We start from the raw sequence: 27,375 nt of genomic DNA on the forward strand, positions 1-27,375 counted from the left end.
GCCAAGGAGGAGCCCGCTCCCACTGTCCACGTCAAAAGGGCACTGCTGTGGCACTCGGAGACTGGGGCAGAGTTGATGGGGGAAGGGACTTCCACAATTTTCTGATTGCCAGGGTTTTCCACTCTCTCCTCTCTCCAACCCTGCCTATGGGTGCCAAAATCTTAAATCCGGCCCTGGGTGTAATTTGTGTGCGTATTTTCCAGCTAAATGAATTTAATTTTTGATTCCAGCTTTTTGTAACTGGTCCATCATTTCGAAGTGGATTACATTCCGGTGCCGTAGGTATGACCCCTGTCCCCAGATGGCTTCGGTGGGATGTTACAAAATTATCCCCATAGTGACCATTAACACTGTAACCAATTTATTAACAACTGTTTGTACTCTCTGTCAGTACAATAAGGCTGTTGGCACATACAGTGTGCCCAAGACATTGACTGCCCTGGAGAATACTGTAATCAACTTTGATTCTTAGTAAGGAAAACTTCTTCCGATCCCAAATGCTTGAAATGATTCTGCCTTTCTCAAGAGCCAGGGTGGCTTTTTATTTTCAGAGATATTAAAGATATATCCTAGGAGCGTGTGTCTGCTCCACTAGGCTGGGGCATGGGATTATATGTTGGGAGAAGGTGGAAGGATGGGGGGAGAGAGAAGTAGCAGGGAACTCTGGCACTAACCTGACATTGTAGCCTAAAATGAGAAAGGAAAGGGAACGACAGAGATGGGGGAAGGAGGAAGAGAGAAAACGGAGTACGACAGAAAGAAGACAAAAGTGGCCTACAACAAGTGACAGACTGGGAAATAGGAGTTGCTCGGTATTCAGACATGCAGCTTGCGATAAGGCTGGCATGGACATTCCCTACCTGTTTTGCACAACCTTGTAAGTTTTCATAGTACACAGACAGATATCCTAAAGTCAACAGAAAAGCAGGAAGCACAGATTCCAACTCTACAGTTATATAGCATACAATAAAATCCCAACTATTTACCCAAATTCCATGGCCCTAGAAATAATAGTTTTGTAGATGCTTATGTGAAGAAAATAGAGAAACATTGCAGTGCACAGAGCTAAGAGCTTCCTTCTATGGAAGGAGAAAGTATGGCATATAAAACCTAACTGACACACCTAAGAACATAAGAAAAACTTAAGATATGCCATACTGGGTCAGACCGAGTGCCCATCAAGCCCAGTATCCTGTGTCCAACAGTGACCAGCCAAGTCACAAGTACCTGGTAACTATCCAAACATTACATGAATAGATCCCAAGCTACTAAGCCTTATTGGTTAATAGCAGTTTATGGACTTCTCCTCTAGGAACTTATCTAAACCTTTTTTAAACCCAGTTACTCTAACTGCTGTAACCACATCCTCTGGTAATGAATTCCAGAGCTTAATTATGCGTTGAGTGAAAAAATAATTGTCTCCGATTTGTTTTAAATGAGCTTCTTGCTAACTTCATGGAGTGCCCCCTAGTCCTTGTATTATCCGAAAGAGTAAATAACCAATTCATATTTACCCATTCAAGTACTTTCATGATTTTATAGACCTCTATCATATCCCCCCTTAGCCGTCTCTTCTCAAGCTGAACAGATCTAACCTCTTTAGCCTTTCCTCATTTTGGTCGTCCTTCTCTGAACTTTCTCCAGGGCAACTATATCTTTTTTTGAGATGTGGGGACCAAAACTACATACAGTACTCAAGGTGCATCCTCACCATGGAGCGATACAGAGACATTATGACATCCACCATTTTATTCACCATTCCCTTCCTAATAATTCCTAACATTCTGTTTGTTTTTTTGACTGCCATAGCACACTGAGCTGACAATTTCCTAGGTGGTAACTCCTAAGATAGAATCTAACATTGTGTAACTACAGCGAGGTTATTTTTCCCTATATGCATCACCTTGCACTTGTCCATATTAAATTTCAGCTGCCATTTGGATGCTCAATCTTCCAGTCTCACAAGGTCCTCCTGCAATTTATTACAATCCGCTTGAGATTTAACTACTCTGTATAATTTTGTGTCATCCACAAATTTAAACACCTCACTTGTCATGCTTCTTTCCAGATCATTTATAAATATATTAAAAAGCACCGGTCTTAGTATAAATCCCTGAGGCACTCCACTGTTTACCTTTTTCCATTGTCCAAACAGACCATTAATCCTACTCTCTGTTTCCTGTCTTTTAACCATAACCTTTTTAGTTTTTTTAGAAGCCTCTCATGAGAGCCTTTGTCAAACGCCTTTTGAAAATCCAAATACACCACATCTACCGGTTGTGAGGCAAGACATCCCTTGGGTAAATCCATGCTGGCTGTGTCCTATTAAATCATGTCTATCTAAATGTTCTGGATTTTATTCTTTATAAGTTTCCACAATTTTTCCAGGCACTAAAATCAGGTTCACCTGTCTATAGTTTCCTGGATTTCCGCCGGAGATCTCCCCTGGAGCCCTTTTTAAATATCAGGGTTACACTGGCCACCCTCCAGTCTTCAGGTACAACGGATGATTTTAATGATAGGTTACAGATTAATTGTAATAGGTCTGAAATGTCATTTTTTAGATCTTTCAAAACTCTGGGGTGTATACAATCTGGTCCAGGTGATTTACTACTCTTCAGTTTGTCAATCTGGTCTACTACATCTTCCAGGTTCACCATAATTTGGTTCAGTTCATCTGAATTATCACCCTTGAAAACAGTCTCCAGAACAGGTATCTCCCCAACATCCTCTTCAGTAAATACTAAAGCAAAGGATTTGTTTAGTCTTTCCGAAATGGCCTTATCTTCCCTAAGTGCCCTTTTAACCCCTCGATCATCTAATGGTGCAACTGACACCCTTGCAGGCTTTCTGCTTTGGATATATTTTTAAAAGTTTTTATTATGAGTTTTTGCCTCTACGGCCAACTTCTTTTCAAATTCTCTCTTAGTCTGTCTTATCAATGTCTTACATTTAACTTGCCAGTGCTTATGCTTTATCTTGATTTCCTCTGATGGATCCTTTTTCCAATTTTTGAAGATCTTTTGGCTAAAATAGTCTCTTTCACCTCACTTAACCATGCTGGCAATCATATAGCCTTCCTTTCACCTTTCTTAATGCGTGGAATTTATCTGGACTGTGCTTTTAAGATGATATTTTTAAACAATGTCCACATCTGATGCACACTCTTTACCTTGGTAGCTGCATCTTTCAGGGTTTTTTTAAAGCTATTTTCCTTAGTTTCTCTTTTGAATGTTTAGTGCTACAGCCATGGATTTACTTACTGTCCCCCTTCTTGTCATTAATTCAAATTTGATTATGTTATGATCACTTTTGCCAATCGGCCCCACCACTGTTACCTCTCTCACCAGATCCTGGTCTCCACTGAGAATTAGATCAAACATTGCTCCCTTTCTCGTCAGTTCCTGAACCAATTGCTCCATAAAGCTGTCATTTATTCTGTCCAGGAACTTTATCTCTCTAGCATGTCCTGATGTTTCACTTATCCGTTCAATATTGAGGTAATTGAAATCTCCCATTTTTATTGCACTACCAATTTGGTTAGCTTCCTTAATTTCTCTTAGCATTTCACTGTCCATCTTACCATCTTGGCCAGGTGAATGGTAGTATACTCCTATTACTATACTCTTCACTAACATGCAAGAGATTTCTACCCATAAAGATTCTATTGTGCATTTAGTCTCTTGCAGGATCTCTATCCTGTTGGACTCTGTGCCATCCTGGACATAAAGCACTACCCCGCCACCAAGTTGCTCCTCTCTATCATTGCGATATAATTTGTAATCCTGTATAGCACTATCCCATTCATTTTCCTCCTTCCACCATGTCTCTGAGATGCCAATTAAGTCTATGTTATCATTCACTGCTATACACTGTAACTCTCTCATCTTACTTCTTAGACTTTTTGCATTAGCATAAGAAACATTTCAAAGTGTGTTTTTTGTTTGTATTAACATTCTGCTTTTCAGGTATCAGGGTTAATTTGGAATCTTTTAGCTCAAATGATTCTTTACTCATAGGCACTTGCACTACTTTTCTTATTATTGGAACCTCTCTGTTGGGATGCCTTAACTCTAATGCTTCATTAGTATCCTTCAGAGATACCTCCCTCCGAACCATGCGCTGCTGAGCGACTGTTGGCTTTCCCCTTTGTTCTAGTTTATAAGCTGCTCTATCTCCTTTTTGAAGGCTAGTGCCAACAGCCTGGTTCCATCCTGGTTAAGGTGGAGCCCATCCCTTTGGAAAAGACTCCCCCTTCCCCAAAAAGTTCCCTAGTTCCTTATAAAACTGAATCCCTCTTCCTTGCACCATCGTCTCATCCACGCATTGAGACTCCAGAGCTCTGCCTGCCTCTGGGGACCTGCGCGTGGAACAGGGAGCATTTCAAAGAATGCTACCCTGGAGGTTCTGGATTTCAGCCTTCTTCCTAAAAACCTAAAGTTGGCTTCCAGAACCTCCTTCCCACATTTTCCTATATTGTTGATGCCCACATGTACCATGACAGCCGGCTACTCCCTAGCACTGTGTAAAATCCTATCTAGGTGATGCATGAGATCCACCACCTTCATACTATGTAGGCATGTTACCAGGCGATCCTCACACCCACCAGCCACCCAGCTATCTACATTCCTAATAATCGAATCACCAACTGTGACGGCCGACCTAACCCCTCCTAGGCAGTAGCCCTGGGAGACACATCCTCGATGCAAGAGGACAATGCATCACCTGGAGAGCAGGCCCTTGCTAGGGTCATTTCCTGCTGCACCAGGTTGATACTCTCTGACCAGAAGATCTTCCTCCTCCAAGGCAGCACCAGGGTTGCCACTCTAGCCTCCAGAGATCGGACTCGTTCTCTGAGAGACAGGAGCTCTTTGCACCGGGTGCATACATACAACCTCTCACTGGTGGGTAAAATGTCATACATTTGACACTCAATGCAAAAGACTGAAAGGCCCCCCTCTTGCTGCTGGACTGCTGCTTTCATTTTAATTTTGTTAAGTGTTTAGTTAAGTTTAGGTTGCTATAGGAGTAGGGATACGTACAATTTGAGTCCTTTAAATTTATTAGTGTATTCACTATTTATCTGGTAGTGACCTACAAGGGAATGATTAAACTCTTGATAAGGCCTGGGGCAATCCTGTCTTTAAGTTAAAAGGCTGATTATTTTTATTTAGGTGAAAGTGTCTCCTACCTATAAATCAAAGGATGAGCTTGGGGTGGGTGGGTGGGAGAGAAATCAAAACACCCAAACTCCTGGCTTCTGCCTGCCTTTTGACTAGCTATTTAATACAGACACATAAGTACACTAAAGAATATTCCCCAATAGTTTACTTCTCCCTAAAACTTATTAAGTTCTAAAATTTCCCAAAGCAGTACTTACCGATTTTCTTCAGCCACCAGCAATGTGATCATCTCCCCTTGGTGCTTCCACAAGATCTAATTTGATGCTACCAATAAGCTCACAAGAAATGCACTTAATGTGTTCTATTTGCAGAAAACATAGAATGAGCTAATTCACTTGCTCTCACTCCTTTTTCTGGTACCAACCTGTATTTTTCTCTCATCCTGAAAATGAATTACCTGAAATATCTACTATGATATTACTAATTAATCAAAAACAAAAAATCCTTCCCAAATTCCTGAACCCAAGAAAATCAAATCCTTCCTTCTACTCTTCCTTTCTAAAACTAAGAAGAAAAAATGCCTAAGAAACAAATAAAAAGCAATGCAAAGTTCCCTTTTTCAAAAATTAAAAGAAGAAAAAGTTATTAATAAAAATCCCTCTTCAAAGTAAGGTCTTTGCAGTTGAATTCAGCCAGAAAAACTTACCTGTTGTAGTTTAGCTATAAAATGAGAGAAAGTGTAAAGGGTGGCATGGGTGTGAGCCCTCTGTGCTGCGGCGTAGTTGATACAGTCTTATAGGCGAGTCTATGAGGCCTAGGCGAGCAGCTGGCGAACACGCCCTGTAGAAGGAAAGATTGAAGTTTCACCTATACCACTTGCCTCCCCCACAAGTTGAGCCCTTGGGTTCTGGCAGTCGACAGGTCATAGTGGGTCCCTAAGACGGTGACCAGAGAGAGTCCAATGGCATGGCGGGGTCAGGGCAGGCAGCAGACTAACTAAATTGAAGACAGGCCAAGGTCAGGGCAGGTGACTAACAATGGTAAGGTGCAGGCAAGAGGTCAGGTTCAGGGACAGGTAAACATGGTCAGGTCCAAGCAAGAGGTCAAGATCAGGAGAGACAGGCCAAGGCACACAGAAGGCACTGGATGGGACAGGGTGGACAAGGCAAGGAACCAGGAACTCGAAGCAACACACACACTGCTGAGACATCTGATGCCCCTCAGGAGCTTTAAGTAGCCAGGGCATGATGATGTCATCAGAGGGCGTTGTGGCTAAGTTCCTGTTGTGAGCCCTTTAAGAGTGTAACTGTTGGGTGCGCACGCCTAGAGGAAGTTGGGAGGAGCAGCGGATGGTGGCGTCCCATGCTGCGCTGAGCGGTGTTTGGAGTTCGAAGTGGCATCCTGAGTGGGTGAAGCCTGGCTGCTAGTGGCATCCCAACTATAAGCTCTGTTGCCGGCAACAGGAGCGAATGAGGAAAGGTGTTGGTATATTCAGAGAATCAGTAGCATAGAGTTCAGTACTGGTGTACACCTGCTTTGCTTGTTGAATTAAAAAAAAAAAAGACATACTGTTCTGGCGTATTTTCTTATCCAAGCTCAGTTCCACCTCTAGAGTTTGTTTCCCTGCATGGTTTAAAGAGTATGAGGTAATGTATTGTCCGTTAGTTACCTGACTGTCCAAATGCCCTTTGGTGCTTCTCAATAGGAATTGCTCATGCCAGGGGAGTTGTAGGAGATGTTTTCTAGCTGTGTCACAGTGGAAAAATACAGAAAAATGAGAATCGGGTTAAGATGGGTCAATGGCCTTTGCAAAGTCTCCTGCCAGGAAAATAACATGTAAGCTTTCCACAGGCAGTGAACTGGATGGGACTGGATGGGAAGGTGGCGAAGGGAGGAAGGGGAGGGCCATCCATGGAAAATGCACAAATTATATAAGAGTAAAATATGAAGAAATGATATCTACGAATAAATGGCAAACTAACAGTAAAACAATCAAATTAACTTCAAAAGCTCTATAAGGCATTAATAAAAAGCTATGGAAGATTAGTGGTAAGAAAGAACTGTGAAGAGATGCAGCCTTTGCAATGAATCTGCTTTCAAGATTCAAAAAACTTTATTGGCATGACAATTTGTACATGTGTTGCACTGTATTTTCCTGGTCCTGACTGGAGAAAACAAACCTTAATAGGAACAGAGAAGGATCTGTATTTCACTTGAAATTCCAACACACAGCATGGCATGCTTCTCCTTTATTGCCATTTTTCTTCTGCATTGTTTCATTATAGAAGCATCTAACATACAGATTGTATCCTATGGCAGGGACACTGAAAGATTTCGAGGCAGGAACATTTAAAACAGAGAATTCTAGTAGCCATATGGGTCCTGCAGAACACTGGATTCTGTGCATATGTGAAGAAGGGATTTGTGTGGTGTCATAAACTCATGATGAATACCTTTGAGTAATTTCCATATTGGTCCAATAAAAGATATCACAGCCCACATAGGATATAATAAGGTAAGTCCCTGTCTGGGTACAGCTCTAAAACTAGGGAGCATACTCAATACCAGGGCTGAGTCCCTGACTCACTCCAAACCCCTTCGGGGCCCAAAATGGTGAAATGGACACAGTCCAAGCAGACACCAAACAACTGACTGGGTGTTCAAAAATAGTCTTTTACTGATCAAACATTGCTTGCTGTAACAGTCTTTGTAGCAGATGAAACAGTTATAGTGTTGTCACCTGAAATATAAAAGTCACAATCTGGAAACAGAATGAAGGCGCCTCAGTCCTTGGTGGAAGTGTCCCAGGATTCCCTCAGCTGGAACTTCAGGTTCACCTGGTGTCAATGCTGGGCTCCCACAACGACCCCTTGAGGTACCGGTCCTTTCAAAAGCTTGAATCCTATCTGTTACAATTGTCCCGTGGAAGGGTGCACATCTCCTGAGAAACGTCTCTAATCTGTGACTGGGAACAGATGTCGCCCCTGGACACTGAATTTTATCTCTCCGTGGTGTGGAACCTCCACTCCCTGGGCACAGACCACCCTCCAACTGGAAGGACTTGGACCAGATCGTCCAACAAAGGCAGAGAGGGAAAGAGCCTCTCAGCCTCAAAACAGTGGCCTAGCCAGAGGTGGGCCTGGGTGGACAGATGCCCACCCAACCGGAAGAGGCCTGGTGGAGCAATGCCAGCGTGGGATCCCATCCCTGTGACAGCGAAGAGGAGGGCCTCAGAAGAAGAAAGGCCACTGCGGGATCCCATCCCCAAGACAGCGAAGAGGAGGGCCTCAGAAGAAGAAAGGCCGCCGTGGGATCCCGTCCCCACGACGGCGAAGAGGAGGGCTGGAGCTGCAAAGCCGTCACGGGATCCCATCCCCGTGAAGGCAGAAGTAGAACTTTAGCTGTGCCTAATGAAAAGGCCCTGTGTGTGTGTGTGTGGTGAGAATAGGAGATTGTGTGTATGTGGGTGAGAATGGGAACCTGGGTGTGCATCTGGGTATGCATAAAAATGGAAGCCTGGAGAGTGAGAGCTTGTGTGTGTGTGTGTGTGTGTGTGTTTAGAGAATGTGAGCTTGTGTGTGGTGGGAGAGCATATGAGAGTGAGAACTTGTGTTTGTGAGGGAGTCTTTGAGAGAAAGTGTGTGTGTGTGTGTGTGTGTGTGTGTGTGTGAGGGAGGAAGAGAAGAAGACTATAGGAGAAGAGAGAGACACTGAAAAGGAATGAGGAAGAGGGCGACAAGGGAAAAATGGGAAAAAGAGACCAGGACCAACTGATTAGAAAAATTCAAAGATCAGATAACAAAGGTAAAGAAAAAATATTTTGAGATTTTAGAAATTTGAATATAGGGCAAACCACCGAAACAAATGGAGGATAGGTCCACGTTCAATAATTCATCAGATGAGGTAATGGAGTGTAGAAAAATTAGATGGTCCTTACAGATTTATGCATCTTAACTTTATTCCACAGAAACTCCACAATCTTAAGTAAAATAATCGGTGTGATAAAGGTTGATGTCCCCCGAACGGTTACCGTGTTTCGCCCCAAAGGCTGCATCAGGAGGGACAGAAGACCACAATTACAATGCTTTCATGAGTTTATTCTGTCATTCATAGGAATGCCTGTGGAATAAAGTTAAGATGCCATAAATCTGTAAGGACCATCTAATTTTTCTACACTCCATTACCCCATCTGAGCAATTTGAATACGCCATCTTTGGGAATGTGCATTTCTTATATTTTTGTATTTTGTTCTTCAGTATTCCGCTGTTCAGTTTAGTTTCTCAGGCTTTCTATTTCAGTTTTATCTGCATGTTTCTGTTTCTAATTTGTAGTCTCTTATTTCTATATTAGGTAAGGGTCGGTCTCCTTTTTGCCTGTGAGCGACTGTCGTGCAGTATTTCTGCTCACATAGTTTCTCTGTAGCAGTCTGGCTAGTTCTGTTATTCCCGTAGGTGATGTATTAATGTTCTAGGGCCTGGTATAGTATTTGCATTGCTGCTTTTTCATAAGGTTGCTGTTATTTGAATCCTGAGAGTCAGTGCTGTGACTGTATGGTATGGCAAGGTTCTAGATATCTCTTTCTTTGCAGGAGTTTGTGATATGTCTCAAAATGTTTAGCAGTGGAGAGATTTTTTTTTACTGAGGTGACACCAGAATTTGAAGTTTTTTTTCATGTTAGTTATAAAGTGAATTGTCCTAGCTCTGCTCTGTACCTGTTCTGATGATTAATGATATTTTATTGTAGTTGTGATTATTTCTGGCTTTCTGTAAAGAGGATTCATGAAAGAATACATTAATTTTTGTTTTATTATATGATTTATTGGATCTGATTATTTGTTTTTTTTATTTTTACATGATATACTTGTGCATTTATAAACTGCAATATATATAAAATAATACAAATTAACAAGGAATTTTTAATGCTGGAAAACGCTTGAAATAATTGAAGTAAAATGTTTTAAAGTTTCATGCATAATGGCTGTTGCAAACTACTTAGAAAACCATTGTAGGGTGCAGAATATGGCATTATTTATCAATAAGAATTCAACTAGTAAGTCTCAGACCTGCATGCCTACTGCCCACCCATGTTAACCTTGTGCCCACCCAAAAAATCAGTTCTGGCCATGCCACTGCCTCAAAAGCAGTGAGAAAGCTAGCAAGTATGCTTCTTCTCCCAGATTCCATTTCACAATTCCCCCTGATGCCTCATGGAGTCATTTTTATAATTCAGATGTAGACCGATACAGAAAACCCTGCGGGAGAGCCGGCGAGTGCCGGCTCTCCCAACACGCGCCCAGGCCACTCTCCTGGGCAAAGGGAGATAAAGTGTCTTACTCAAGGTGGTAGGGATTGTCAATGGGGAAAACAGGGATTAAACCCTGGTTCACAGCCCATTGCTCTAAACCCTAGGTTACAGCAGTATTTTCCAACCCTGTCCTGCAGGCACAACTATCCAGTCAGGTTTTCAGGCTTGCTTGATGAATATGCATGAGATTGATTTGCATGTACTGGGTCTTAAATATATGCAAATCCAGCACATGCATATTCCTTATGGATATCCTGAAAAACTCAGCTGGCTAGGGGTGCATCCAGGAGAGGGTTGGGAAACCGGGCTACGGGAATGACGGTGGAAAGGGCCAAGGAAGGACAGCATTGAGTCCAGACATTTTCTGGCCATGAACCCTCAGGGAAAAACAAGATGCTCACCTATATCACAAATCAACAACCTGAAATTTGACTGGTGAGTCTATAGCTTATTCCCCAGCATCATTCTGCTCCATGGGGATGACAAGGGGCAAAAATCTGCCTTTCTGTTCATCATAACATAGCCCCACAAACAGGCGACGTCCCTGAGACTGAATGAGATGAGGTCATGACTGAAGAACTTCTCGGGGGCAAAGAGGAGCGCAGCCCTGTCACAGGCACACAACTGCTGTGCGCTGTCAGCCAGATCACGGAGGGAAAATGAACAGATGGCGAAATACGACAAAAAATAAAATAAAATAAAATGCCGCACTGGAGTCTGCTGGACAGGAGCTGCCAGCTGCTCTGCTTTGGGATTTTGGCTCTAATACTTGGCAGAAGTGAGCAGCACTTTTAAGGTTTTACAACTTGCTGCACAGCTGGGTCAGAGAAAATCTGCAGACATAGGAGGTTCAGGTCAGAAATTTATAGTACTGGGTCTTAGACATTTCTATAAGCGGGATGGTTTGTTAGGTTCATTTGCTCTGTTAATAAACATAGAATTAGGTCTTTGATAGTTCTTTAAGAGGGACAGACTGCCCATGCTGTAAGATTTACGACTGCATCTCTGGGTTGCAGAACTGGGGTCGGGGAGAATTCTGTAAAAAGTAGTGGACAGCGACTCTGCAAGGATCTTTGCTCTATCCCTGTTCCAGCTGGGGGTCTAAGATGATTACATGAGGGTTCACCACATGTTTGTGCGGAAAGATTCATGATTCACGGAGTTAAGCTTGAGTAAGGCCCAAGAAGAAAACACTGGCTTACGTGAGGTCCTCTCTCTTCTCGTTCCCTCTGCTCCCATTCCTCCAACCTCAGAGCGAGAGAAAGATGCTGGGTTAGAGGCCGATCACTGTCTGTCACGTGCAGGCGTAGAGCAGCACCGCTCAGAATGTCTTTTATGTTGTTATTTGCAATGCTTCATTCCAGCTTTTTTACCAGTCCGGATTGGGCTTCCCCAGGCCCCAGAAGACACATGCAGTGAAAACTGATCCAGCGCTTGAGGAATTTCAGCCTCCATGATGGGAGCCTCTGACTACTGCTCCTCATGGGTGAGGAGGTAAGGCTGTGGTTGCCGCGGCTGCTTTCCCATAGATTCCTAGCTCTACAATATAATCACATATCTTTTGAAGATGCTCCTTAGGACAAAAGCCCTTTTAAAATAAATCATGAACCAACAAAGAAATTACACAGAGATGGAGGAAGCAGGGATAGATTTAGAATATACTCCTTTACAGTATCAACCATTTCCATCGTGTTTGCCTCTGCTCTGTGCATAATTACGTGGAGGGATGGTTCCTAAACGTAAAAGGGGATATTGTACTGGTGGCCAAATGCACCATGCTAAGCAGAAACCTGGCCATTAAAAGATTGTGCACCTTAAAACATTAACTAGACATGCAGGACGTTTGCCCAATCCTTAAATCTGACGCTTGATGTGAAGAGTACATCCTTGCAAATTGCAAAAAAAGAAAAGTAAATTAAGTTTCTGATGTGAGCTAAATTTGCATGATCATCCAAGATGATATAAGATGCTCCCCGAAGTCCATGATACAGACCTTATACAGAAAATCCTGACTCAAGAGATGGAGGCTCTCACCAGCAAACATTATTCATAGGCTGAGCAATATTAAAGGATAACCTCTAAAAGATAATTTGTGCTTATGAAATGGTGAGCCCCGGCATGTATTCAGATGTAGGTGTATTTCTAGTTGGACATTGGCTAAAAATAAAAGGGAAAGGTTGCAATGGTTGGTATGCTGGATTCAAATTCAAGCCCTTTAGCTGCTGGGCACATCCACTTTGTGCCCAGCTTGGATGTATCTCTACGGAGTCAAATATCAGTTTGGCACAGAATGAGTTTTTGCCTCTGTAATGTGGGTTTTCATTCCACTTGCAGCTCTTTTTAAAATGCAGGGTTTTGCAATATTCCTGTCTTCTTCATCGGTGCACAAACTTCTTTGCTATTCCCTTGCTGCCCTTTTGATCTGCTCCGGTTCAAGGTTGAATGCCAGAGGTGTCTCTGCTTTCAATTAAAAACTGAAATATCATTTTAAAATCCGTCGTCTGCTGGGAGTCGTAATGGATTGCTCACACACATCAGGCACACTTGAAAGTTATTAGATGATGTCTATGAGGAACCAGACAAAGCTGAAGAGTAGGCAGCAGTGAAATCCATTATTCAGTGTTAGCTCAATGACCAATGAGATGCAGCTGCTATTTTGCACTTTAAGTACAGACAAATTGTATTGATTTAGCTCTTAATTCATCCTTCAGTAGCACTGACACTGTCCACAAACCGAGTATTAAAGACATGTACACGAATAAAAAAAAAAAAAGGTACTGAATTACAACATTGTATTTTGGATGGTGGCCATGGATATAGAACCAAGGTTATCATGTGACTGTTCATGTGATTTTTTTTAAAAATCTGTTGTCTGGGAAAGCCAGATAATGGAGAGAGCCCTGTTTTCACCTGGGTCCGCTGGACATCCGCACTGCGGCTTTAGACTTGGCGCGTGCTGAGCTCCAGCCTCCCCCAGCTGCTGTTATTACCACAGTGGTGGCTTTTGAGAATAAAAGAATTTTTTTCCACAACAGTGTGGAGGCTGGAGCTGCTTTCCAACAAATACATTATTTCCATCCCCTCGCTGAGCCAAAGGGGGCGGTGCTTTCCAAGAACGACACCCTTTGTTCTTATCTTGTTCCTGGTGCCTTTGTTTCTGGCAGGAAGACAAGAAGCTGGTTGGACAGATGTGTCCCTGCTGTGCGTGCAGCCAGTTCCTACTCAGGCTTCTCTTTGCTGTCTCTCTGTTTTGCCGAGCAACCCAAACTGTCCCTAAGGAGAACCTTGTTCTCCCCATAACAACTAGTGGGTGTCCATCTCTAAATGTTGCCTGGTGTGCCCTCCACTCACATGGATCCTGCTTCGTGAGCTTTTATGTTCAATTCATCCACAACTCCAGGGAGTCCCATTCATTGTCTACCTCCACAGAGTTCAATGACACTAGTTTCACCCACATCAGAACGCTCCCTTAATAACTAAAAATATTGCAATGTAACCAGTGGTAGGGGGGTAGTGTCTTGACACGGATTCTAGGGTTCTAAATAGTCAATCATCGATCAGATGGGGGGGGGGGTGCCTGAAGCAGGCGTAACTTGCGTGCGCCAGCGGGCTGCCGGCGCGCCATTCCCCAGCCTGGGGGCTGGTTTGGAGACCTCGGCCACGCCCCCGGAACCCCCCCGGCCGGCACCATGCCCACGGCCCCACCCCCGGAACGTCCCCGAATGTCGCGCCGCCCCGACACGCCCCCCCAAGCAAAGCCCTGGGACTTACGTGCGTCCCGGGGCTTTGCGTGCACCAGCGGCCTATGCAATATAGGCGCACCGGCGTGCAAGTCCCCTGTGCGCGTAAATCCGGCTGGATTTATGCGCGCAGGGCTTTTAAAATCTGCCCCTGAATGCATATCCATTCATTCTCTGAGACAGTTGTAGCAGCAGTAAGGCTACTTTACTCCATAATGGTGTATTTTCCGGGTAAGGCTATGCCACCTTAAAGTCCTGAATTACAGGTCGGGCACCACATAGCTAACTCCAGCAGTGGACTGAATCTCTGCTTCCCTGAGCTGATTGGCTCACTCTTCTGTTGGACATCCCATAAATGTTAAAGCATTCCAGCAAATGGATCCTGACTTCCTTCCAATACCCAGCATGGGAAAGATATTTACGCTCAGTCTTCAGAAGGGTTTGCCGGCAGAAAGAAGCTCTGCTAGTTGTACTGTACTGGCTTCCAAGGGGCCAGAAGCGGGCCTAGCCTAGGAGTCGGATTAATTGCTGAGGTTTTCCCGCCTGATGTACTAAGGCTTTTCTCCCATTCTGTGCCTATGGGGAAAATGCTTAGTGAATGAGGCCCTTAGTGAGATGTTCGCTCTTCACCTTGTTCCCTAGAACCAGTTCCAGCACTAGGGGGTCTGTAAACACACACAGGGTCTCCCAACCAGGTCTGCAAGGGCATCTGCATAAAAGGGTTCCATGAGATATTGTGCATTTGACACACACACACGGCCAAGTGCTGATTCACTCGGGACTCTCTGTTATTCACTCCCAGCAAGGGTCCACCAAAATATTATGGAGCACCTGGTTCTATTGCATACGGATTACAATAAAATCACTCATTAGGGATTGAGCAGCTTGAGAAGAACGTAAACAGAATGAAGAAGTGCTGGTTGTTTTGCCTCATCCTTTGATTGTGAAAAAAAAAACCAACCCATAAGAATTAAATTATAGGGAGCTTTGTAAATTACATCATCAATAGTCAGATTTATGAAAGGGTTTTTCCCATTTTGTGTCTATGGGGAAAATGCTTGGTACATCTGGTCCAAAGTGTTTTATTGCAATTATTTTTGTATTCGAACAAGTTGTTCCATTCTGCTTTCAGCTGTTTTCCTAACCACAGTATTTTAATTTCTGGGGTACAACAGTTATAACAAGACTATGAAAAGTAGATGTATAATTGCTTTTTAATAGTGCATACTTTATGATATATGGTATCGCTTTTGTCACAGATGCTAGAATGGCCCCGTTTCATGATCATTCATGTGCCTAGAGTGCTTGAGCCAGACTACAGTTATTGAGAAAGATGGAGGAAGAATGGTTCCATTCAAATGCAGCATTTAGTACTATTGTATTAATGCCATGGTGGGAATGAATTCAGGATAGGTCGTAGCTTCTCCATCTTTGCCCTACCAAGCCTCTCCCATTTCTGATCTTAATTCTTCCTCCATACCTACCTTTGCTCTTTTGTAATGGCTTAAAAATAATATGGCAAAACCTTAAGGGTAGATTTTCAAAACTTACGCGCACGCGTCCATGTGCTCGCGCTACCCGGCGTGCACACATGGACGCGCGATTTTATAACATGTGTGCCCTGGCGCGTGCATGTTATAAAATGCCGGGTCGGCGCGCACAAGGGGGAGTAAAGTTTAGCAAATAGGCGCGGTGACGCATCGGGGCCTTCCCCAGTTCCCTCCCAGTCCGCTGGACTGGGAGGGAAGTTCCCAACCTCCTAGCCTTATCTCCCTTCCCCTTCCCCTATCCTGCCCTCCCCCTATCCATATCCTAACTAGCCCGAATTTTTATATTTCACCTTTTGCTCCTGCCAAGGAGCAGGAGCAAGTTGTACGCGTCAGCACCCTGCTGGTGCGCATTCCCCCGGCATAGCGGCAAATGGTTGCTGTGCCAGGCACCTCTATCCCTGCCCCGCCCCTCCGGTCCACCCCTTTTTCAAGCCCCAGGACTTACACGCATCCCGGGGTGTACATGCGCGTGGCCGGGCCTTTTGAAAATTGGCCCGTGTGAGTAAGGCCCGGCAATGTGCGTAAACCCCGGGATTTACGCACGCAAGGGTTTGAAAATCTACCCCCTTAGAGTCCAACTTTTGAACATCTCCATGCAGCCTCATATACAAATGTACAGAGATCAGCAGAGGATTACTCTACTATTTTAGAACCTGTATGGACCCTCCCAAAGTAAATGCAGCAGTTTGCACATACTTGCACTTCTGCTTTTGCTGGGGTAGGATCATTCCAAAATGCTGCCCCCGCCCCGCCCCGGTAAGACAGATAAAACTTTGTGTGGCCCTACCTCCCCCAATGCACGACAATGTCAGGATGACTGGAAATCAAAAGATCCCAGGTATGGAGAGCAGGATATTTTGTAATCCTTTATGTTTTAGCTATTGGGTATAATTTGATGCTTGTGCGGTTTTGAATATTTTATTGTTTTTTGGGGAAATATTAGAACATTTTAATTATTGGATTTTTTTTATTCATCAGATGTTTTGAAATATTTTAATGATGTTTGGGAAATTTTGGAGATTCTATTTGTTAAATAGTTTGTAATATTTATTATTTTTATGACTATGATTTTACTATTATGATTGATGATTTCTTGATTTTATTATTTGATGTTTTATGAAGAATGGTAATGTTTCTGTTTTTCCACCCTCTCTACGTTTGACCACGCTCCGGACTGATCTTTGGCTTTGACCCTTGCTATGCTTTGGACTACGCTCTGGACTGACTTCTGGTTTTGACCCTCGCTTGTTTGACCGCCTTTCCACATCTGCTGCCTGCCCTGACACCAGCCTGCCCTTTTCCACGTCTTCTGGTATCTTCCTGGACTTGGCCTTTCAGGCTCCGGCCTACTACTACTCGGGCACCACCTGTACTCATCCCTGGCTCTCTTTAGCGCTTGGGTCTCTGGATCCCTGCCTCGTCCAGACCTACTTCGGTCTTCCTGTTACCTCTGCTGGTCCCTGGCTAAGCCACCACCTCTTCTCTGGGAGTCATCTGACAGAGGCCCACCTAAGACCAGCCGGCCCCGGCACCCAAGGGCTCAACCTGCGGGGAATGTGAGCTGGTATGGGCAAAGCTCCAGTTGGCCTCCGTCTCTCAGCCAGCTCCACCTCCCGACATTGGGGACCCATAGGGCTTGCCCTCCGGGTAGCATCAACCCTACCTCGGGCCAAGGGTCCACCTCCAGTGCAACAGTGTGGCTCTCCCTGGTAGAATCCCAGACCACTATCCCCACTGCTACTGGTTTGAGACCCCCTTGCTTCTGACAAAAAAGCCAGCAATAGAAGTGCAGCCAAGCTTACAAACAATGGTATAGCCTTTAGAAGAAAACATCTTGACTGCTTCACCAGTACTAACATCACACACAGCAAGGCAAGAAACCGACATTTATTTATTTATTTATTTATTTATTTAACATGTTTTGTATACCGTCCTCCGGTTTCGCCATCAGAACGGTTCACATCATATTAGTTAAACAATGAACAAATCATATTAGCTAAAACATCTTTGCGTCATAATAGTTGAACAGAGATTACTTCAAGGCGTCTATAGTTTGTATCATAGTTTAAGAAAAATTTGTGGCCCTTTCACAAATAGGAAACCTTCCAGTACAGAAGAGGTGACATATAGACGAGCAAGTAAGAGCTCTTTTCAACAGAAGCTGTCTGCATAGAGTTCTAATCGCCAAGCTGAATATTTCAAAGTTTTACCCCATGGTGATGAAGGACAACCTGGAGTTCAACAGGTGGCTGATGTAACTATAGGCCCAATTCTCACCCTCTCTCTCCTCCTCAGTAGGGACCAGCTAACCACCACAAGGGTCTCAGCTTCCAGCTGAAATTCCTTCATTGCTCTGCCAACACTAACATATCTGGAAGTCACACAATACAGCAGTTCCCACAGGGCTCCTGTCTTCTAAAGGATATGTAGGCAAAATGAGTATTTGAAGGCTTTTTCATTAAAGCTTCCAGCTGTGAGCTATCAGGGAATCCTAGACTTAACCATTACCTTATCACCTCACCCACCTGTACCCACAAAGCAACCTTTCAGAGTAAGAGTAAAATCACCTGAAGCAAGGTCAGAACTGTTTGTTTCCCTAGCCACTTCCCTTCCAAATATAATTTACACTAAATGGAGAATGCAGGTAAGATAATAGCAAAGGAGACCCTTCAGAACAGTGCTTCTCAACCCAGTCCTCGGGGCACACCTAACCAGAAAGATTTTCAGGATATCCTCAATATCTATCATGAGGTAGATTTGCATACAGTGAAAGCAATGCATACAAATCTATCCCATGCATATTCATTGTGTATATCCTGAAATCCTGACTCGTTAGGTGTGCCCCGAGGACTGGATTGAGAAGCAATGTTCTAGACGGTTACATCTTGAAGTCTTCTAGTATACAGAGTTTTCCAAACCTGTCCTGGGGACCTCCCAGCCAGTCGAGTTTTCAGGATATCCGCAATGAGTACGCATGAGATAAATGTGCATACCATGGAGGCGCCTGAGAAAATAAAAAAAAATCATGGGGGAAGGGAGAAGAAGACATTGAAATTGTAAAATTGTGCTTTGTACATCATAAGTTTTATAAATGTTGTTAAAAGAATTCATGGGATAGGATACAGTGTCTTATTGTGGATTGCAAACTGGTTAAAAGATAGGAAACAAAGAGTAAGAATTGTTGGAAGCAGGTAAACATTGAAGTACCCAAGGGATCTGTACTGGGACTGGTGCTTTTTAATATATTTATAAATGATCTGGAAGAGGGAACAATGCGTGAGGTGATCAAATTTGCAGATGAAACAAACTTATTCCCAGTTGTTAAATCACAAGCGGATTGCAAGAAATTGCATATATACACATCCACACCCTTTACACCCCCACAAATGTTCCCCACACACTGCCACACATATACATCCAACTTCCCATATACCCCTACTCTCCCAAAATCCAGAGACACACACACACACATACACACACACACACACCTCTACCCACCAGTCCCCTACTCCCTGCACATACCCCATCACCCCATACATTCCTTCAAACCCACCACATACATAGCCACACCCCCCGCAAGCACACAATTCCCACTGTCCTTCACTCACACCTCCCCACACAAATCTACAGCCAACTCACTCCTGCACCCATCATGTAAAGAACCACACTCACATTACACCTCATACAATTCCATCCCCCTTCTTACATGGCTTTTCAAGCTAGCCTACCCATAATACCTACCATTACCCCCAGCCACTTGTGCTCTATTTTAAAGTTATAAACTGCTTTAAAGTCATAAAATGCTCTCTGAACATGCCTAGTCACCAAGCCATTTTCCTTTACACATATTTTATTTCAACAGCCGTCTGCTCGCTAGTTTTAATGATGCCTGTTACCATAATCTTTAACCAAACATTGTATATAGTGTACAATATATATATATGCCTTTATCCTCAGTTATGTTTCACTCTGCATATAATGTCATGCACCTTTCTTTAGTTTCAATAATATATACCTATCTCTAAACATGCCTTATTACCTAATTTTTATCCAAACATTGTAAAATAAATGGACTCTGAGACTTTCAGGTTAAAGCACCGTTCTTAAGTTTTAACTTGTACACTCTATGGTAAAAATACTTTAACCGGCCTTTCTTCTTTCCAGCTTGTTGCAAGCTTCCAAGTTCTCCCCCCCTGTTGATTGTAACTTTGACTTATTCCTTCTTATTGTTATCTTTCATTTACGTGAATTTGTTACTCTAGTTTTTCCCTTTGTTAAACTGTAAACCGATCCGATATGGTAATTTACTATGAAGGTCGGTATAAAAAACTGTTAAATAAATAAATAAATAAATATAGTACCCAATATATATATACATATATATATGTACTTATATCAACAGTTATGTTCGCTTTGCATATAAAGTTATTCTCCTTTTTCTGTTTGCCATGTAACCAAATTGTTCAATGTATTTTCTCTATCATTATTATTCGTTCTATGTAAACCGATACGATGTGAACACAGTGATCGGTATATAAAAACACTTAAATAAATAAATAAATAAATAAAATAAATATATACCTCCACCACAAACTCCAAACAACAGCACTTCTACAAGTCTGTGCGGAGAGCATTCCAGATGCCACGGCTCGGCATACTTTTCTTACTTGTCATGTTTTAAAGTGTAACTTGCCCCGAACACTCGATAAATAGTTGCCCAGGCAAATGGCTTTGAAAATTGCTGGCCACGCTCTCTGATCCCATGGAATTTAACAGCAAATTTATGAAACCTTAAGAAAACTAAAAGCTACTATGGAATGATTTTCTCTGGTTGGGGCATTAACCAACAAATATTGCCTCAGCTGATATAAAGGCCTTCAACTTCGTGGCAAGGCAAAAGGCCTTCATGCCAGGACCTTAATTTATGGTAAGTTCTTCGTCCATTTGGGATTATTCCTATTAACTCAACTATTAGAGAAGAGAACGGAACGGAAAAAATGATGCCGGACTTTTTCTCTGTTCAATTCGCAGACTAGAGGAAGAAAATATTTCATCAGCTGTGCAACAATACCTTCCTTTGTTTTGAGTCTCCGTGACTAAGCGAAACACATGTTTTGGCATTTTGCGCGCTGACAGAAATGTTGGGCTCCTCTTTTGGAGAGCGCTTCACGAAGGATGGATTTTTATCCTTGCTCTAATCTCATCTGTTTGACCCTACTTGCTCTCTGGTGATCCTGTTCCACAACCACAGGAGGGATAAGCAATTAAAAATAGGCAGTGACAGTAAAACGAGGACAGTGCTTCTTTCGATGAATAAATGTGTCCATGCTGGATAAATAGCCAGCACATCATTCTGCTTTTAAACTGCTGAATATTGGTGGTTTAGTGGCTTGCCCGGGGATTCGTTCTGATCACCTTCCCAGGGGTCAGGAAAAAAAATATTTGTTTTTATTATCTGAGGAATGTAATGGGCTACATATTTGCACGTTTCCTTCCTCTGAAGCACCACAAACAAGTAACTGCCCCGAAAGATGATAGCCATCCTATAAGCAACACATAATAGAGTATCAGAGCCTTTGAAAAAAAAAATATATACAATATATATTTCTATAATTGAACGTTACAATCACTTAGCAGAAGAGGCTGCGCTTTTGAAAACAGAACCTTTTTTTTTTTTTAATCATTTTTTTAATTATCTTTTAGTGTGGTGGTGCAGTCGCAGGAGCCTGAAATTCTTGCAGTGATAGCAGAAGCCAAGGACCCAGCTCTGGTTGCACTGTTGAAATCAGCTACAAGTGCCACATGAAGACAAATATCAGGAAAGGACTTTTTAATTAGACACGGAGCTACAGTGACCTACAGGAAGTGTTTGCAGTATCCATTTACAGTAATGTTCTAAACATAAAGATCAAGCTACAGTGAGCTTGACATTGAAAAGGGGTTTTCGAATATTTTTAAAGTTTTCTCAGCAAACCCCCAACTATTTTGATTTTTTTTTTTTCTTTCAGTAAATCCTCCTTTATGCTTCTGGCCTGTGGAACTATTCCTGTGGCTTTTACAGATGAACTGGCAAAACAAATCCTGTATTAGAAACCCATGCATATTAAGCCTGGGTGATATTAATCTTGCCCTTAATTTTTGTATTTTGTTGTGGTGGTATATTTTATTCCACTATAGGGTGAGGCTGAAACACAAAGGATAAGATTTCACTCGGATTGCAGCCTGCTCAGTTTTACCTCTCTGCACCAGTTTCCTGTTCATACATCAGCCCTGTCAGCTGCACCCATCTGGAGGGAACAGGAGGTTTGCACAAGGAGGAAGGGAGCAGGGGAGGCTGGAAGGAAGAACTTCGTATTTTGCTGCCTGGAGTTCTAAATTTACTGCTTGTCAGCGGTAACCATGAGGGTTACCATCTAAATATTTGTTTCTAAGAGACGGCAAGGATAATGGCTGCTTACAGGTGGGATGGCTGACTGGCCGGCTTTCGCTAGGGCGTATCATTAAAGCAGATACGGGTGCTGGGGAGAATCAGAAGCATGAAACTATTGTTACAAAAATAACACAGGCATGAATCCAGCACTTGAGCCAAAGGAGGATTTTTACAGCAATATTCGGTCATCGTCTTTTCAGGCTTCAGTGGTTAGAAGGCCTGGCTTGCTGTCAGGTCCTTTCTTAATTCTTACAGGTCATGTGACACTGTGTCACATTAAGGACCTACCTCAACAAGCTAAAAAGTGCATAAAATGGGCATTGTGGGGCGAGGGGCACGTTTTGCCTCCTTCACTTGTCCAGCGCCTCCACTGCTGCCACCACCACCACCACCAGAAAAAATCTCAGCAGCGTCATCCAGTGGCGTAGCAAGGGTCTCTGGCACCCAGGGGCCAATGCATTTGTGTGCCTCTCCAGCATCCTCCCCTTAATCCTTCTTGTACTAATGCTTAAGGTCACAGAAAATCAGTGGCAACTCTAGACAGAAGAATTTGGGGAGGGGAACACATTCAACTAATATCTATATGGCTATGAGAGTGAAGTCTGGAATATATAGGAAGGGACAGAATGTCAATATAAATCCTGCACCTCCAGTTCGCTAACTCTGTGCATCCACTGAAATTCCCCCAAACAATGGAGCTTGGATGTATTTCCCTTACAGCTCATCAGAGTAAAAGATATTTTCAAATTCTGGAGTCACCTCACAGTAACAGCAGCACAAACACCTTCCACTGCCAGGCACATTGTGAACTAACACAAAACCCTGCAAAAAAGGTACTCAAAATCTATACAGCAAACCTTTCATAATGTAACAGTAGTAACACCAAGGACTCAAACAACAAGAACCCTACCTGTGAAATATTACACTGGGTCCCAGAATACCAATACACCATCTAGTGAGGAAACAAAACAAACCAGATAGCTAATGATCCCTACACAAACCTAGATGTAGCAAAATCTCTCATCTTGGTCACACGCACAGAGCAGAGACAGACCCTCACCAAATACAGAATAAAGGATCACAAATTAGAATCAGCAATATGCAGACAAAAACTGAAATGGAAACCCCAAGAAGCCAGACTCTGTGTGTAACAATGGAAAAACAGAACCACCATTCCTCATAAAACAAATAAAATCAAGAAACATAAAGCATCAATTATAATAGTAAAACCATGTTAATAAAAGAATATTTTAAAACTACTGACAAATAGAATTACTGCTATTAATTAAAATCATATACTTAAAAAAAAACTTCTCAAGCACACATATCAAATAACACCCAATAATTAAAACTAATAAGGAAAAAAAAAAAAGCCCCTCTTGTCCATAACTTGGAACTCTTGATTTCCAGTCACCCTGAGATTGTCGAGGCTTAGGGAGGTGTACAAAATGTATCCTCTCTCTCTCACACATACTCACATATCCGTTCTCTCTCACACATACCCTGTTACATACACACCCATACATGCTCTTATACACACCCACAATGTCTCTCTCTCACAGACACAGACACACTCTCAGCCTCTAAGATAAGTGTCTTCCCCCCTCCCACAAGCTCTTACTCCCCCAGATTCTCTCAAACATACTCTCTCACTAGCTCCCTCACATACACACACACACACACACACACATACACCCACCCCCAGGCAAGATCCCAGTCATTCTCATACACACACACACTGACCCCAAGCAGACTCTCATACGACTCCCCACCCCCACCTCCCAGGTATGCACACATTCATTCTCATACACACACAAACACAGACCCCAGGAGGGCACCCCTCTCTTTCTTTTGCCAGCAACCTCGGAGCCTCTTTCGTTCCTCTGCTGCTGCTGTCACTGCTGCCACGTGGCTATTGATGAGGCGCCGATCGCTGCTACGGACACTGAAGCTGATTCTGCTACCTCCTCTGTGCAGGCCCCGCAGTATTAAAAATTTGTGGGGCTTCCAGTTCCTCCATGCTGATCCCGTACATTGCGAGATTGGCATAGAGAAAGTGCTACTCTTGCACATTCCCAAAGATTACATATGCCAAACACTAAAAATTAAAAAAATTATTATTTTTTTACCTTTGCTGTCTGACCTTAGTTTTCTAATCGATTGGTCTGTGGCTTTTTATTCCCACCTTCCCTTTCTTGTCTTTTGCTAATTCCTTTTACAGGATCTCTTTTTTTCTGTTTCTTCTCTTTCCACCTGTCTTCTTCCCTCAAACACATACTCAAGCACTCATTCTCACATGCTGTTTCTTTCTCACACCCACACACTCAGGCTCTCATTCTCACACGCTGTCTCTCTCATACATACACATACACACACTCACACTCACATGCTGTTTCACACATACACAGCTCTCTCTCTCATACATATATACCCTATCTTTTGCATGCTGTCTCACTCTCGCACAAATTCTCTCACTCTTCACATGCTGTCTCACAAACACAAGGCTCTCACTGATACATGCTGGCACTCTCACACACACACATAGAGGCTCTCACATGCTTTCTCTCTAAACAAACAGGCACTCACTCCTACACATGGTCTCTCAACTCTCTCACACACACACACAATCTCTCAACTCACTCTCATATACTCACACACACACTCTAAAAGGCCTCAGCCTCTCTCTCACCTTTGGCCCTGATCTTCTTGGGCCGCCACGAGGTGGGATCTATGGCAACCCTGTCACAAATGCTGCTTCTCTTCTGCACGTGGCCAATGCTCCTCCTCCTTCCTGCCCGCGTGGCTCCGGCAACATTTTTCTTTAGGGACCGCAAGGTCAGGAAGAAGGAGGAGCACCTAGAGGTTCAGACATGACTTTTTCTTCGGGCCATGGTGGGATGAGCTCCACTCAGTCCCGCCAATCTTCCTGCTGTGCACAGCAGGCACACAGATTAGAAGTAGCGCACTTCCCTGCTCAGCAGCTGGTGGGATGAGGTCCACCAGTGGCTGCATGGGCCTCCCTTTCGGCCATCAGCGCCCCCCCATGGCCCTGCACCTGGGGGCATTGGCCCCCCCCCTCGGTACACCACTGGCGTCATCCCCTGCTCTTTCACTTCTCTGACTGGCAGACACACCCCTCAGCAATGGGGACAGCTTTTCAGAAACGCAGGGTGTACCAAAATATTCTAAATTTGCATGACAAAAAAATCTATCAACTAATTACTGAAACCAAAGTCCTTTATTTTTTATGGACTTTCATTTCAGTAGTTTATCATTTCTTGTTGAAAAATGACTGATTTATTAATAAAGCCATAGAGCCCTAAACATTAACAGGTGAATTTTCAAAGGAGTTACGCATGTAAATGTAACATACTGTCAAAGCAATTTTCAAAAGCCTTTTACGCATGTAAAGCACACTTAAGCAGATAAATCCTATGGATAATTCAATGGCACATATTGTAGCGATTTTCAAAAGCCTACTTACATGGGTAAAGCACATTTACACGTGTAAAACCCATTTTCAAGCGTGTAAATGCTTTTGAAAATCAGGCCCTAAGCATTTTCCCATAGACACAAAATGGAAAAACCCCTTAGTATATCAGGAGCCCATAGGTGCTTCTTGTTAATTTATTTTGATAGACTCCCTTCTTTTTGTAGCTGTCTAATCAGGGGCAAGTTGGCAACCTCCTCTGTCTTCGTTCTGTATTCTGACTTAGGGTGATTTAGACCCTATGGGCAAAACCAGCTTTCTTATGGCGGTTTGTGGGCTTCTCACAGCATCAAATCCATTACAGCCCCGTTCAGCCGTGTGTGATGTGACTTCAGTACCACAACACAGCATGCCGCATGGCCCGGCCCATCGACGGTTCAGCTCACACCTTGAAGTGCAGCTGCATCCTGCTACTGGACATATTTACACTTTTCAGAAATGTGCTAGGGGACATTTTAAAAAAACAAAAAAAACAAAAAACACAGCATGCCTTACTCTTTCCTCCCTTTCCAGTGAAATGCAAAAGAATAGAAAACATCTTTGGAGAGACAAAAAATCGTTTTTCAATCCAAATGTAAAAGACAGCGGACAACTGTGGTTTTAAATGTCAGAGAATAGGATTACTGGTGGGACTTTGCTTCTGCACTTATTCTTTAATGGATAAATAATATTTCATCACCTTTGCTCGTTACCCTCTTCCATCCGGACTACCTCTACTGCTCAGACTATTTTCTTTCCTTGTCCTGCGTACCCTATCATCTCTCTTGGGTTTATAAGCCACTCTGTCTTGCTCATGCTCCCTGCTGAAAAGAAAAAAAATCTGATACCTTTTTAATTTCCTCCCGTCACCAGGTGGGCTGGCTAAGGCTGCGCGGGTCTGTGGGCTGCCAAGAGCAAAGACAAAATGCCTGAAAATTCCTTTGGCGTCCCCAAATAAGCAGGGACGGGGACGTCAATACCGGCGCACATGTATGCGCGTATGCCGGCTCGCGTCCAGAGACGCGGCCATTTTATGACACGCACGTACATGCGCGCGAGGTATAAAATAGTCTGAACAAGCGAACGTGCACACGATTTTATATGGGCGTGCACATGTGCGTGCAAATGCCGCCTCTACCACGTAAGTGGGGAGGACTTTAATAGAAACGCGTGCTGACGCAATTACCAGTTAAACCATTTCGTTCCCAGTTCTCCCAGGTAAGGGATAGGACTTCCAAACCCCCCCCCCCCTATTTAAACAGCCTTCATTTTCCCCTCTTAACCCCAACTCTTAAAACCTTGCTGACATGTCTATAATTTTTTAAGGACTTACACGCCAGCCCTAGCAGAAGTAAAGTTACGCGGTAAGGGACCTCGTTGCGTGCTTGTGCGCATACGTTTTTACGCGCTGGTTGATATAAACCTCTATCATCCTGCCCACACCACACCCACTCCCCGACCCCTTTTTGGGAGTTTTTCATTTGTGCGCGTACTGGGGTGGCTTTTGAAATCCGCTCAGCGCATGTCAGCCCAGCATAGTCGTGTGTCTACCGGTTTTGGCATGCGTCAGGCTTTTAAAATTCACCTCCTGGTCTCGGTGATGCCACGGTTCATTCACAGAGGCTTATGGCATACTGGCCAACATTTGCAACCTCTTTATGTTTACAATTCTTGACTGAATTACAAAAAAAAAAAAAAAGCAAAACATTAAAACACAATAGAAATTCCAGGTTTTCATTTTTCCCCCCATTTCCCACC

General features: G+C 43.3%; 1 long non-coding RNA gene across 1 annotated transcript in view; it reads left to right on the plus strand.

The window, feature by feature from the left end:
- LOC115097495 overlaps positions 1–18,925 on the plus strand; it is a 32,790-nt gene extending 13,865 nt beyond the window's left edge. The window contains exons 3-4 of the long non-coding RNA XR_003858289.1: positions 11,793–11,922; positions 17,008–18,925. This is a non-coding gene — a long non-coding RNA (uncharacterized LOC115097495). The remainder of the gene's footprint in view (positions 1–11,792; positions 11,923–17,007) is intronic.
- The last annotated feature ends 8,450 nt before the right edge of the window (positions 18,926–27,375 follow it).

Source organism: Rhinatrema bivittatum, chromosome 8, assembly GCF_901001135.1.
Source record: "Rhinatrema bivittatum chromosome 8, aRhiBiv1.1, whole genome shotgun sequence".
Lineage (NCBI taxonomy): Eukaryota > Metazoa > Chordata > Amphibia > Gymnophiona > Rhinatrematidae > Rhinatrema > Rhinatrema bivittatum.